Genomic DNA, 15,249 nt, shown 5'->3' on the forward strand with positions numbered 1-15,249 from the left:
AGACGCAGGCCACCATGCCCAGCTAATTTTTGTATTTTTAGTAGAGACGGGGTTTCACCATGTTGGCCAGAATGGTCTTAATCTCATGACCTCGTTATTCACCCGCCTCGGCCTCCCAAAGTGCTGGGCAGGCGTGAGCCTCCGCGCCCGGCCTATTCTCTGCTTCTCTTGAGCACAGTGGGCCCTCAGGAGGGGATACATCAGTCCCCTACACCTTAATGAAGACTTTAGGCACCGTGATCCCTTTACACAGCCTCTGCAATGAAGTTGTCCTCTCCACAAGTGCAATATACACAGTCCATCCCCATCATTCACAGACTCCATGTTTGCCAATTCATGTACTTGCAAAAATTCCTTTGTAGCCCCAAAATGAAATCTCGCAGCAGCTTTGTGGCCATTCACGGACCTGCTCAGAGTGGTGAAAAATTTGAGTCAAATAAGATAACACTCTGTCTGCTGGTTTCAGCTCTCAAACCATAAATAAGTGTCCTTCTTGCGGTCTATTTGGTGCCACATTTATGCATTTTTGTGCTTTTCGTTGATGATTTCACTATTTAAAATACCCTCAAAGCGTAGTGCTGAAGTGCTGTCTAGTCTTCCTAAGTGATATTCTTTATGGAAAAAAATACATGTGTTAGATAAGTTTCATTCAGGCATGAGTTATATAGTACCATTGGCACTGAGTTTAATGTCAATGAATCAACAATATATATTAAGATGTCCTTCAGCAGAAGCACACTAACACAAGTTTATATATTAATCACTGGATGAAAATATTGTGACCAGAGGCTTAAAGGAACCTAACTCTGTATTTCTCCTAGGAGCAATGGGTCAGTATTTGCTTATTCAGTGTTCACCGCAACTTTATAAGGCATAACTACCATTAATAATGAGAATCAACTGCATGTGTATATTTGCATGTGTGTGCATGTGTGTGCGTGTGTGTGTGTATATATATATATATATATATATATACACACACATAAAAGACACATATGCCCATCTTGTAAAGAGTCTTAAATTTTCTTCCTGACTTTGAAAGCTAAAATGCTGTGATTCTAGCCATAAGCAGAGCTAACTGAAACAGTCATCCTACACCTCTGTGTAACCCAATGTTCACCTGTTGAGGGCAGGACCATCTAGATCATGAAGTCATTTTTCTTACAAGAACGTAAAGCTAAGACCTCTACCTGAGATCTTCCTCTGCCACCTCCTGCATCCTCACACCATCCATGGTTCACTGGAAAGAGCCCTGGCCTGGTTTGGGAAATCTGGGTCATGCTGCCAGCCTCACACTCCCTGGAGCCAGCAGTAACCACCTGTGCCAGTCACTTAAACCTGTAAATGCAATTTTCCCTTATTTCATTATTTTCCTCACCCAATCACTTGGGAGAGCTAGTGAGTAAAAGTGCATTAGAAAGTCTAAAGCTTCATAGAAATAGGAGATGGGGAGATAAGCAAAAGAGAGTATGGGCTTTCAGCTTACACTGATGCTGGGGAAAACCAACTGATGCTGGGGTTCTGAGCTTGGCTCTACTGTTTGCCAGCACTGTGACCTTGAGCAAATTTCTTAACTTCCCTGGGCCTGTGCTTCTCTGGGATAGCTCAGAGCAGATTACATGGATGAATGAGGAAAGAGAAGGAGGATATTAACAATTCCCAAGTGCCCGTACACCACGATGAGTGCCTTGTGCATCTCCTCTAACCTTCAGAGGTATTTCAGAGGTATTTCTGACCCCTGTTTTATAGAGGTGCCAAGAATCATTCTGCCCAAGGTCACAGGTAAGTGGTGGAAGCAGAATTTGGACTGAGATTGGCAGCCTTTTCCTGCTTGCTGCCAGGGACCCTCAGGAACACCCTGGTGTAATCATCTCTTCCCAGTACAAGGCAAGGAGCCAACTTAATTGGAGAGTTTATTTATAAAGAATTTCACAAGGCCCCACCCAAGAAACATGTCAGTACCTTTGAGACCAGCACTGACCTTTTGCATATGAACTGCTCTTGTGTTTTGGTCAACTGATCTCACACCAGGCCTGAGGCCAAGACCAAGAACATTCATTTCAAAAGAATGATTTAAACAAAAGGAAAGAAAGAATACCACCCTCTGGCACTGTGTTTTAAAGACAGTGTACACCATCTATAAGCCCCATTTTGTAAGAGGGACAGAGGCCCAGGAACAGACTCATTTGGAAGAAATAAATTGTCTGTTCTTATGAGCACTGATGCACAGGACCCCTCCATGAAAAACAAAGAATATCATTTTTTTTTAACTGACAGACATTGAAAAGCAATAAGATTTCCTTTTTTCTTTTCTCTGTTTTCCTGGTGATGTCTGTTGAGCCATCCTGACATTGCATCTAACAAAGGCCAGAGAATTCTTCCCCTTAAGAGACCCTCAGACAGAAGAGGGGCACACATCACCCAGTGGGGTGAGGAACATTATAATTTACCACACTCCAGTCACCAAAAGCTCCTTGCTGTTCCCCGGCATCAGACAGTCACAAAGAATTTACAAATTTGTAAATTTTTGAGGATCCCAGAAGTCCTTTGAGGTGGATATTGCATCGTGATGTCATCATAATAGGTTTGTTTGCCCGATGCACAGTAAGTCAATAAACCAAGGCAACAGGGATTGCAGCAAAGAAAGAGTTTAATAATCATACGGCAGCCAAACAAGGAAACAGGAGGAAACCTCAAATCCACCCCTCCAGGGAGTTGGAGCTAGAGATTTCAAGGGGTTTGGAGTGGGCCAAGGTGTCAGGATTATTGATTTGTCAAAGAGTGCAGAGCAAAGTCATGCGACAGGGAAATGAAGAAACTGCATTCTCATGCTGATTCGATTCCTCTGTGGGTGTTTTCAAACTGGTTGGCATTAGCTGTTCTGCTGGAATTCAGAATCTGAAGAACATCTTAAGCAATTCTTAAAAGCCTTATGAGTCCATGGTCACTGATCGTAGCTATAGGAACAATGGGGATATAAATCAATTTGTAAACAAAAACCTGATTCTAAGGTTAGAAATCCTAGCTATAGGAACAATGAGGATGCAGATGGTCAGTATCTAGTGCTACCTGACTCTCAGATACAAGAAAGTGGGCCAAAGTGCAGCCTGATTAGTGCTTAATAGAACTATATTTCTGCACAGAACCCAGCATGTAATTTTTGTTAACCCTGTGAGGACAGTTTCAATGATACTCATTTTACAGATAAGATAAGCAGAGATCAAAGAGGAGAAATGATTTGCACAGGGCTGCATATCACATGCACACGTTCTTCCCACTGGTTCTGGCATCCATGCCAGGGGAGGTAAGACTCCAGAGAGTTCTGCCAGGCCTTTTGGAACACAGCCTGTGTGTCTACTGAGGGCTTCTCTAGCCAAAATGCTCAGGCACAGCCCATTCTTATCATCAGCAGGCAGGAGAAGCACGATCCTAAACCAGGGGAGGCCCCCTGCCCTACTGAGGCCTGGGGCACAGGGCAGCCTTCCAGCAAGCTTCCTGGAAGTGAAACCAGCCACATCTCTGGAATCTTGGAAATAGCTGTGCTGGGGAGCAGCTGGCATCACTGCTGACAGGTGGCCGTGGCAGGCTTGTTTTCCAGGAAGACCAGAGATGATGCAGACAATGAGTTTGTTACATTTTGGGGTGTGTGTCTGTCCATGTGTTTGGGGGTAGGAGAAGCAGCTTTCTAAAATACAAACATCTGCCTCCATTAAGCCTCCAGATTAATAGGACACTAGTAGCAGACCCTGATCTCTTGCTTGACTCTTGGTCTTCAGCCCCAGGAGACCTCCATATCAATAGCTCCGTCCTCCAGGGGTGAAGCTGCAAGACGAAGGAGGCACTTTGATGGGCCAGGGAATGCCGCTCAGCCTTGTTCATGTCATGACACTCCTAGAAAAGAGTGGTAGTTATACAACTCAGCAGGTCGATGGAGGAGGCTGCTAACAGCTAAAGAGAAGGACCTTGAGGCCCCCGGCCACTCCAACAGATAATGGATCAGCATCCAAGGGCACCGATTCGGATGATCTGGGCAATGGGCCCTGAAGTCAGACAGTCCTGAGCTCCTTGATAGCCTTGCTACTCAGTGTGCCCTATGGAAGTACCGGCAGCATCTGTATCACCTGGGAGCCCCTTAAAAATGCAGAACATAGGCTGGGCACAGTGGCTCATACCTGTAATCCCAGAAGTTTTCAGGAGGCTGAGATGGGAGAATCACTTGAGTCCAGGAGTTCAAGACCAACCTAAGCAGCATGGTGAGACCCACTCCCACCCCCAAGCCGTCTCTACAAAAATTAAATACATAAATAAATAAATATTAGCTGGTTGTGGTAGCATGTGCTTCTGGTCCCAGCTACTTGGGAGGCTGAGGTAGGGGGATCACTAGAGCCTGGGAAGTCGAGGCTGCAGTGAGCTGTGATCACACCACTGCACTCCAGCCTGGGCAACAGAGTGAGACTCGGTCTCAAAAAAAAAAAAAAAAAAGGGAGATCGCAGACCTGTTTCCAGACCTGCCAAATCTGAATCTGCATTTTAACAAAATGCCCAGGTGATTTGCAGGCTGTTCTGCAAAACTACTGGTTTTGACCAAGGGATGCAAGCTCAGATGCCCAAGGGACCAGGCATTACCATGAGTCAGAAGCCCAGGCTGGGAGTTCAAGGCCATCCTGCAAGGGAAGTCACAACTTAGCCCCAGCCAGGGAAGCCTGATTTCCAGATTATTTTATAACAATCAATTCTCAGGCTGGGTGTGGTAGCTCACACCTATAATCCCAGCATTTTGGGAGGCCGAGATGGGCGGATCACAAGGTCAGGAGTTCAAGACCAGCCTGGCCAACATGGTGAAAACCCATCTCTACTAAAAATATAAAAATTATCCAGGTTTGGTGGTGCACGCCTATAGTCCCAGCTACTTGGGAGGCTGAGGCAGAAGAATTGCTTCAACCCAGGAGGCAGAGGTTGCAGTGAGCTGTGATCACACCACTGCACTCCAACCTGGGCCACAGAGCAAGACTCTGTCTCAAAAAAAAAAGAAAGAAAGAAAGAAAAAAAGAATCAATTATCTGGGGTCTCCAATATCCAGACTCCTGATTTTTAAATATTGGCAACTAATTTAAAAATCTTTTGAAACACTGTATACGTCAAATAAAATAGCCACCCACTTAGGGTATCTTAGGGGGCCAATTTAGTGCCTCCAGCTTCAGACAAAAGACACTGAATTTGACCTTACCCTCTCTGTACAGGGGACCATTGAGCTTAATGGTGAAGGCCACAGGATGTATAAAGGACCTAAGAGTTTAAATCTTACTCAGCCAATTCCTAATTGTATAACCTTGGGCGAGCACTTGACGTGCGATCTTTGTTTTTCTCACCTGTAAAATAGCCCCAATTGGCCGGGAGCTATGGCTCATGCCTACTATAATCCCAGCACTTTGGGATGCCAAGGTGGGCCGATCACCTGACGTCAGGAGTTCGAGACCAGCCTGGCCAACATGGCGAAACCCGTCTCTGCTAAAAACATAAAAATTAGCCGGGCATGGTGGTGGGAGCCTGTAGTCTCAGCTGCTCAGGAAGCTGAAGCACAAGAATTACTTGAACCTGGGAGGCAGAGGTTGCAGTGAGCCGAGATTGTGCCACTGCACTCCAGCCTGAGTGGCAGAGCGAGACTCCGTCTCAAAAAATAAAAACAAAACGGGCCCAGTAAATGTCCCTAGTGGAAAAGGGATTAGCCTAAAGACTAATTGAGATAACGCACTCTTAAAAAATTGTAGATACTTAAGAGATGTTGATTTGCTTCCTCTAGCGCCTGACTGTGCACACAGATCACCCAGGGGATCTTGTTAAAATGCAGGCTCTCATTCACTAGATCTGCAGTCCCGCCTGCCTGGGGTTCTGAATTTCTAACAAGCTCCCAGGTGATATCAATGCTGCTAGACCATGATCTAGGCAAGGGTCATCAAACTTTTCTGCACAGAGCCAGATGGTACCTATTTGAGGCTTTGCAGGGCACATGGTCTCTGCCGAAGCTACTCAGTCTGCCCTTGTAGTGGGAAAGCAACCACACACAATACGTAAATGAATGGGCAGTGCTATCTTCCACTGGAACTCTACTCATGGACACTGAAATTTGAATTTCATATCATGTTCCCACTTCGTATAATATTGTTCTTTGTTTGATTTTTTCCTGACTACAGCAGCTCCCCCTTACTGGCAAAGGATGCATTCCAAGACTCCCGGTGGAAGCCTGAAACCATGAATAGTACCAAACCCTACATTTACTGGGTTTTCCTATAAATGCACATCCATGATATAGTTTAATTTATAAATTTAGGCACAGTAAGAGAGAAATAACGATAAATAATAATAAAATAGAACAATTATAGCAATCTACTGTCACAGAAGTGACGTGAATGTGGTCTCTCCCTCTCAATATGTCCTGTTGTATAGTACTCACCTATTTTTGGGCCATGGTTGTCTGCAAGTAACTGAAACCACAGAAGGTAAAACCATGGATAAGGGGAGACTGCTGTGTTTAAAATTTTTAAAACTCTTCTTAACCCATGGGCTGTACAAAAATGGGTGGTGGGCTGGCTTTGGCCCTCAGGCCATAGTTTGTTGATGCATGATCTAGGTCATCTTCAACTCTGAGCCTGGCCATCTCCCTCCCCAACCAGGCTGTAAGCTCTGTGGACACACAAGCTGTACCCAGTGACCTCAGCTCCCCTCCCTGCCTAGGCCAAGGCCCTGGACAGCGGAAAGCCCTGTCCTTTGCCCTACACAATGAGCAGAAGCCTGGGAAGAAAGTGTTGCCTTTCAGGGCTGACACTTCTCTGGTGCCTCCCTTCCCCTCCATTCAATTTCACGGTCACACTGTAACTCTATAAACATGTGATTTATATGATTCAAAAGAATCAGTGACCTGGGAGCTCAATAACCACAGAAGGAGTTTTCATTAATTAAGGGAAAGAGCTAAGGAAAGGAACCAGCACTGATAAGCAGGATAATTAGACAGTTCCCCAAACAGTCCATCAAACCCTGTTGTTCCCATCACCTTCCCACCACCCCTCTGGCCCCTGGCAGCAAGTGACCCAAGCAGCTGAGGCAAGGACACCTTTGAGCTCTAAGTCCTGGTTTTCAGAAGGGTTGGAGGAAGGGCAAGGGCTTTTGAGAATTTGAGACTAATGGCTTGCCATGGTCTGAATGTTGGTGTCTTCCTAAACATATTAGGTTCGTATGTTGGAACCTAATACCCAATGTGATAGTATTAAGAGGTGGTTCCTCTGGGAAGTGATTAAGTCATGAGGACTCTGCCCACGTGAATGGGATTAATGCCTTTACGTAGGAGGTGTGAGAGAGCTCCCTTGCCCCTTCCGCTGTGTGAGAATGCAACAAAAGTCACCATTTATAAAGCCCTTATCAGACACTGATCTGCTGGCACCTAGATCTTGGACTTCCCAGCCTGCAGAGCTGTGAGTAATAAATTTCTGAATTAACCAGTCTAAGATATTTTGTTATGGCAGCCCAAACAGACTAAGATATGGCTCTTACATTCATTCAACAAATACTGATGGATTTGGTGCCAAGCTGTTTGGAGTTAAGGAGTCAATAAATGTTCATTGAATATATTGGCAAACATTTGATGAACATTTGTTATGTTTAATCAGTGGGTCAGATGCTGGGATGACACACTCATGGTTATGATTCAGAGATGAAAAAGACATAGCTCCTGTATAAAGGGAGTTTACACATATAAAACATAGACACAGGCTAGACAACAGTCTAGTGCAGGGCTTGGCAAACTACCACCCACAGGCCAAATCCAGCCCTGCAACCTGATTTTGTTAATAAAGTTTTATTACAACATGGCCCTGCTTATTTGTGTACATAATGTCTATGGCTACTTTCACATTACAAAATCAGAGTTGAATAGTTTTTATGTCCTACAAAGCCTAAAATATTTACCACTGGACTCTTTACAGAAAACATTTGCCAATCTCTGGCCTAACACAATGCTTTTCCAAAAATGTGTATAACAAACCCCAATGAGGAATACATTTTGTCTTGCCACCTGATTGCTAGATACTGTATATTGACCAAGATAAGTTTTACAGAAAAACACTTGCCCTTAGTATGTTCAAGGCATTCTGATATCTTCAGTTCTAGTGTATTTTATTTTTTAAAATGTTGGTTGTGATCCATTAAGTTGATTTGATGACCAATTTCAAACTCTCAGTTTGAAAAATATTGTCTTACTAGGGTCAGTGGCTCATGCCTGTAATCCCAACACTTTGGGAGGCAGAGGCAGGTGGATAGCTTGAGTCCAGGAGTTCAAGACCAACCTGGGCTACATGGCAAAACCCCGTCTTTACTAAAAATACAAAAAAAAAAAAAAAAACGCCAGGTGTGGTGGTGCACACCTGTTATCCCAGATACCTGTGAGGTTGAGGTGGGAGGATCACCTGAATATGGGATATTGAGGCTGCAGGGAGCCATGATCATGCCACTGCACTCCAGCCTAGGCCCCAGAGTGAGACCCTGTCAGAAAGAGAGAGGGAGAAAGAGAGAGAGAGAGAGAAAAGATAGAAGAAAGAAAGAAGAAAGAGAGAAAGAAAGAAGAGAGAAAGAAAAAGAAAGAAAGAAAGAAAGAAAGAAAGAAAGAAAGAAAGAAAGAAAAGAAAGAAAGAAAAGGGAGGAAAAGAAAGAAAAAAAGAAAGAAAGAAAGGAAAGAAAGAAAGAAAGAAAGAAAGAAAGAAAGAAAGAGAGAGAGAGAAAGAAAGAAAGAAAGAAAGAAAGAAAGAAAGAAAGAGAAAATACTGGCGTACTAGAAAGCAAATCATCTTCATTCATTCATGTATTCAAGAAGTATTTATAACATGCCAGGCACTTTGTACATGCCAGGCACTATTCTAGGCACTGGAGATGCAATATCAAACACAAGTCCCTGCCCCATGCAGCTTACATGCTATGGAGGGAAGCAGATGAAGAAAAGAATAAACAAATAAATCTGCCATATGTCAGCAGATGAGAAGGGCTCTGAAAAAGAAAGACACCAAGTAAGAGGCAGAGTGTGACGAATGTGATCAGAGAAGCCTTTCTGTGAGGTGCCATGTAAAGGAAGGAGAGAGTGAGCCACATGGACATGTGGAGGAAGGGCATGACAGCAGAAGGAACAGCACAGACAAAGGCCCTGGGGCAGGAGCCACTCTATGTGGTCAAGGAACAGGGAGGAGGCCAATGGAGCAGGAGTGAGTGCTTGAGGTAAAAAGTGGTAGGAAGTAAGTTCCCAGAGTGGGGACAGGTGGTGGAGGAAGACTGTGTTGACAGTGTACTGTGATCAAGGCAGAATGAGTAAACTCTAAAGCAGAAATATAAGCCAAGAGCTGAGAATCCAGTTAGAGTCATGATGGAGGACGAATCTCCAATGATATTTTCATTTATCAAAAAAAAGTGTTAAGCGTGTGTAGACACTGTACTTAGACAACCACAACAGTGTGAGGATCCAAAGATGAATGCACATTGGGCCTCCCAAGGGGGTCCCTTTCTAGCAGGAATCTAGCCATGCAAGCAAATGATTACATTGTCATAGCAGGAAATGTCATGGGCAACAGGAGCCCCTTCAAGGGGGTCCCAGGGAAGACTTCCATAAAGGTGGGAAACTTCAGCTGTGTCTCCAAAGATAAGGAGACATCACAGGTAGAAAAAGCAGAGAAAACTGTACAAGACAGCAGGACCTGCACACAAGAGCATAACGGCCCAAGCAAGCTGCTTGGAATGGGGGGAGCAGTGATGCTTAACCCTGGCAGTGCATTCGAAGCACCCAGGAAGCTTGTAAATTCCACTTCTGCCCAGGGCCTAATCCCAGGTACTCTGATGTGATTGGCTGGAGTAAGGCCCAGATGCTGGCATTGTTTTATCCCCTGGTGATGCTAATGTGAAGCCAGTGTGGACAAGCCCTGGGCTGGAGTGAGGCCAGGAAGAGAAAGTGAGACTGGGCCCAGATCATGAGAGTGTTTCATGCTGCACTCTAGAATACAGGCTTTATGTTCTTGGTGAGAGAGACCCACTGGTGGGTTTCAAGCAAAGAATTGGCACGGTCAGAGTCTTAAGGGAAAAAAGGTGCCCTGGCAGTGGTGTGAAGAGAAGAGAGGGGTGGGGGTTGGAAGCAGGGGATTAGGGCCCCATTAGGAAGAAACTGTAGCAGTTCAGAGAAGAGATGATAAGGGTTTGTACCCAGGCAGGAAGCAAGGCCGTGAGGAATGCGATAAGGATGCAGTCAAGTGATATGAAAAACGGCAGACTTGAATGAATTCGGGAACTGACTGTGCCAGGCGGGAAAGAACTCAAGACCATCATGATTCTATTACTGAAATGTACAATCAAGAAAAATTGGCTTGAAGGGGAAAGAGAGTGGGTTCAGGTTTTAACATTTTGAATTTGAAGTACCTTATGGAAAATAGTCACCATCATAAACTGTGTATTTATTGACCACATACCAGGTGCCAGGCCCTGTGCTTCGTATTTCATGTGCGTTTTCTTACTCAGTTGTCACAGCAGCTCTCTGGGGTAGGTAATCTGATTAAACCCATTTACAGAAGGGAAAACTGAAGCTCAGACAAACGAAGCCAATGGGAAGAATGGTGAATTATATCCATTATGGTGTGCATGGGATACTTGGCACAGGGCTTGGCACATGGTGAATGCCCAGAGAATGGCCATACTATTAATAGTTATTATCTCCTCCCCGCGGTGGGGAGACCTCAAGCCAGGTCTGCGAGAGAGGGAACCGGGAATATTTGGGAGCCCTGTGGATATGTGGGTGCCTCAGAGTGTCTGTATGTCGATAGATCCATACTCAGGCTGTTGCTTCATTTTATTTCCAGCTTCCTAATGAGTGCATCTCAAATACTCTTGATATTACCCCCTCACCAGCCCTATCCCATGACCACTCATCATTATTTTATTTTTTTAAATTTCTTCCCACAAAGTTAATCTCAATCTACTCACATTTGTTCTGTTCTGTGAGGGAAATTGTCTTGCTGGTCATGCAGCCAGAATAGGATTTTTTTTTTTCTTGTGGAAAGAAGGGGAACTTTATTTATTTTTTAATATAGCTCCTCTTGCCTGGTCCCATGCCAAATAGACAAAGCTGCTATTCATTTCCATATCTCCCCATCTCTACCGTGCCCAGAGTCATTTTCGCAGCAGCGCCTCTTGGGCTGCCTCTCCAAGAGCCTGGAACAGCAAATAAGAATGTTCTAAAAGTAAGTGCTGTGAAAATAGAATCCTATTTAATGAGACCACAGAGAGCAAGACTATTGCTCTCTTGGTGAGTGGAGGAGCAAACATTATGTTTAAAGTCGTGGTCGGAAAATGCTGGATCCTCAAATGTGGCCTCAGCTAAAAGCATCAGCCAATGCATCACAGGTCATGACTCAGGGGCAGGTAGCTGAGGCAGCTGCAGGAAGAACTTAGAACCAGGCTACCGCTCTCCTGAAGACCCCCACCCCCATGCTTGGGGAACCCCCACCCACTCCCTCCCCAGAACACGTCTGTCATGGTCTTTCTCTTCTTGCCACCGCATCTCAATATCCAAGCTGACTCAACTTGTGTCCCATTCATGGACTCACAAGTATTGGGGTTAAAGAGGACTTCCAAAGATGTGGTGTCCAACCTTCCACCCAATGCTTCCTCAACAGTGACCTGGCTTTGCTCTTTTGACTTTGAGCCCTTTGTCCAATGAACAATGAAAACACTTAGTATATGAAACAGATCCTAGTCGAGCTGTTCTGGGTGAAAAAAGAAAGGAGATCCAGAGACCCACCCAGCCGGGCTCCCGGCATGGCTCCATTCCCTCCATAGAATCCAGTCTGAAAACCACCCGCTTAGGTCAAAAGAGGGCCCAGGTACCAGGGTCAACATCCCTTTATTCATTCAGTAAATTCTTCCTGAACACCTGCTAATGTGCAAGGAGCAGGGAATACATTTGCAAGTTTAAAAGACCAAGTCCCTACTCTCGTGGAGCCTATATTTTGCTTATTATTTTGGAGGATATAGAAAACTAGTAATACAAAATAATTTGAGAGAGTGCTAAATGTGAGGAAAAACACAAAACAGAGTAATGCGATAGCATATGACTGGGAGTAACAGACGGGCTGCTTTAGATGGGATGATCCATCAGCTACTCAGATCATGAGAAGGAGCTGCCTCGCTGTGGGACTGGCTTCAGCGAGAGCTTTGCAGGCAGAGGGAGTACCAAGGGCAAAGGCCCTGAGGCGACATTGAGCTTGGTGAGTTCTAGGAAGTAAAAGAGAGAGGGAGGGGGCAAGTGGTAGGAAATGAGGTCAGGGAAACCAGCAAGGCTAAACTGCATTAGCCCCTGTAGGTGACCGTTATGAAACACCAGCAAGCGTGGGTTGTGTTCAGGTGCTGTTGGCATCAAACGTGATGGTGATTTTTTTTTTAAAGAGATGGAGTCTCTCTGTGGTGCCCAGGCTGGAGTACAGTGGCGTGATCGTAGCTCACTGTAGCCTCAAACTCCTAGGCTCAAGCCATCCTCCCACCTCAGCCACCCAAGTAGCTGGGACTACTGGCGTGCACCACCAAACATGGCTACTTTTTTTATTTTGTTAGAGACAAGGTCTCACTATGTTGTCCAGGGTGATCTTACGCTCCTGGCCTCAAGCGATCCTCCTGCTCAGCCTCCCGAGTGGCTGGGATTGTGGGCGTGAGCCACTGTACCCGGCTCACGTTGCTGGTTTTGTTTCCTGCCAAAATAATGAAATTTGGACACTTTCACTTGTTTCCTCATCAAGGAAAGGGCCCTGAGAGGGAGATGAGAGTCCTAACTTAAAAATAAAAAAAATCCCAGCCGAGCGCGGTGGCTCACGCCTGTAATCCAAGCATTTTGGGGCGGCCGAGGCGGGAGGATTGCCTGAGCTCGGGAGTTTGAGACCAGCCTGGGCAACATGGTGAAACCCCTTCTCTACTAAAATAAAAAAAAAAAAAATTAGCCGGGCGTGGCGGTGGGCGCCTGTAATCCCAGCTACTCGGGAGGCAGAGGCAGGAGAATTGCTTGAACCTGGGAGGCAGAGGTTGCAGTGAGCCAAGATCATACCACTGCACTCCAGCCTGGGTGACACAGTGAGACTGTCTCCCCCAACCAAAAAAAAAAAAAAAAAAAAATCCCTTCCTTCCCCTGTGAGTTTTCCTTTCCTTTTCCTTTCCAGTTGCACCAAAACACAGTGACTTCCTCTCGGGGGCTTCTGTGTCCTCTTTCAGAACATGAGTGAACTGGGCCACTCAAAACTCTTCTTTCACATGAAATCCTACAGGGAACTTGAAATCATGGATAAAAGTAGCATTAGATTAGCTGTAATTTTATTCAATAACTTTTCATTTACAATATGTATGATAAGAGTCCATCAAGAGAACAATAAGGTCCTTTTGATGAACTCAGTCCTATATTAGCCTCAGCACCCAACTTCCCTTTCTATTTTGTATCCTTGAATAGCATAGTGTTGACAAAATCACCAGTATTTTACTGGCTTTCTCTGCAATCTCCAAATAAACCAAGATGGAAGGAGAGGCCCTATTCTGAGGATTGCACCAAAAAAGGTCACCCAGGCAGCTCATGTATGTGGAACATTTGAGTGTCCTTTTTTGATGCTTTAAAGTCAAGCTTTTAAATATTTTATTTTAACAAAATGACAATCGAGCCATTTGTGCAACACGTCATATCCTTACCTGGAATACTGAAAACAGTCATAAACTGTCTTCCAGCCAGTGGTATGCTGGCAAACTGGCTCTCTGGGGAAAAGGGCGGGGGGGTACCCTAATATGTTGTGTTTGCTAGTTTCTGGGGTATAAATATTTCCACCACAAATGATTTCAAACTAACAATGATCTAATAACTGGCTGACAAGATGTCTAAATATTTAACAATCACCTCTTATAAGCAAGACTGAGCCAGCTCCAGGACACCATTGCTTCCAGCCCTTATCCATGGTTGGTGTTCTGGAGTAGAGCCCCCTCGAATGCTATCATCTGAAAACAAACACCCGCAGTGGCAACGCAAGGCCCTGAGAACTTTGGCTGGAGCCAAGGAGGGCCAGTGAGAGTCAGATGGGGAACAGAGGAGTGGAAGACACGAGCTGGAGTTGCTGAAGTCCTGGGGCTGGTGTGTTGTCAGAAATGGCCAGAGAGCCAGGTACAGTGGCTGACATCTATAATTCCAACAATTTGGGAGACTGAGGCAGGAGGATCGCTTGAGCCCAGGGGGTCAAGATTGCAGTGAGCTATCATTGCACCATTGTACCCCAGCCTGGGTGACAAAATGAGATGCTGTGTCAGAAAGAAAAAAAGAGAGAGAGAAGAGAAGAGAAGGAAGGAAAGAGAAGGAGAGAGAAAAAAGAAAGAAGGAAGGGAGGAAAAAGAAAGGGAGGGAGGGAGGAAGGAAGGAAGAAAAGGAGGAAGGGAGGGAAGGAGAAAGAAGGAAGGGAGGAAAGGAAGGATGGAGGGAGGGAAGGATGGGAAGGAGGGAAGGAGGGAAGGAAAGGCAGGAAGGAAGGGAGGGAGGGAAGGAGGAAGGAAAAGGAAGGAAGGAAGGAAGGAAATGAAGAGAAGGAGGGAAGGAAGAAGGGAAGGAAGGGAGAAGGAAGGAAGAAAAGGGAAGAGAAGGAAAAGAAGGGAGGGAGGAAGGAAGGAAGGGAGGGAAGGGAGGAAAGGAGGGAAGGAAAGAAGAGGGAGAGAAGGAAGGAAGGAAAGGAGGAAGGGAAGGAAGGAAGGAAAGAAGGGAGGGAGGGAAGGAAGAAGGAAGGAAGGAAGAAAAGACAGGAGGGAGGGTGGAAGGGAAGGAAGGAAGGGAGGGAGGGAAGGAAGGAAGGAAGGAAAGAAAGATGGGAGGGAGGGTGGAAGGGAAGTAAGGGAAGGAAGGAAGGGAGGGAGGGATGGAAGGAAGGGAAGGGAGTAAGGGAGGGAAGGAAGGGAGGAAGGAAGGGAGGAAGGAAGGAAGGAAGGAAGGAAGGAAGGAAGGAAGGAAGGAAGGGAGGGAAGGAAGGAAGGAAGGAAGGAGACAGAATCTGACTCCAGGGACAGAAATGGTAACACCTCTTTAAGCCAAGCTCTCCCAAACCTACCTGTACTTTATACACCTCAGATCACGCCATAGCCTACCTTCCCCTTGAGAATCATCCTTCACAACCCAACTGAAATACCTTCCCCCCTTAAAGCCTCCTCTGCTTGCCCAAGCATGTT

General features: G+C 45.5%; 1 protein-coding gene across 5 annotated transcripts in view; it reads left to right on the plus strand.

Moving 5' to 3' along the window:
• SYN3 (synapsin III) overlaps nucleotides 1–15,249 on the plus strand; it is a 566,138-nt gene that overhangs the window by 476,334 nt on the left and 74,555 nt on the right. The gene's annotated exons all lie outside the window — the stretch shown is intronic.

The sequence above is a fragment of the Symphalangus syndactylus genome, chromosome 18 (assembly GCF_028878055.3).
Source record: "Symphalangus syndactylus isolate Jambi chromosome 18, NHGRI_mSymSyn1-v2.1_pri, whole genome shotgun sequence".
NCBI classification, from domain to species: Eukaryota; Metazoa; Chordata; class Mammalia; order Primates; family Hylobatidae; genus Symphalangus; species Symphalangus syndactylus.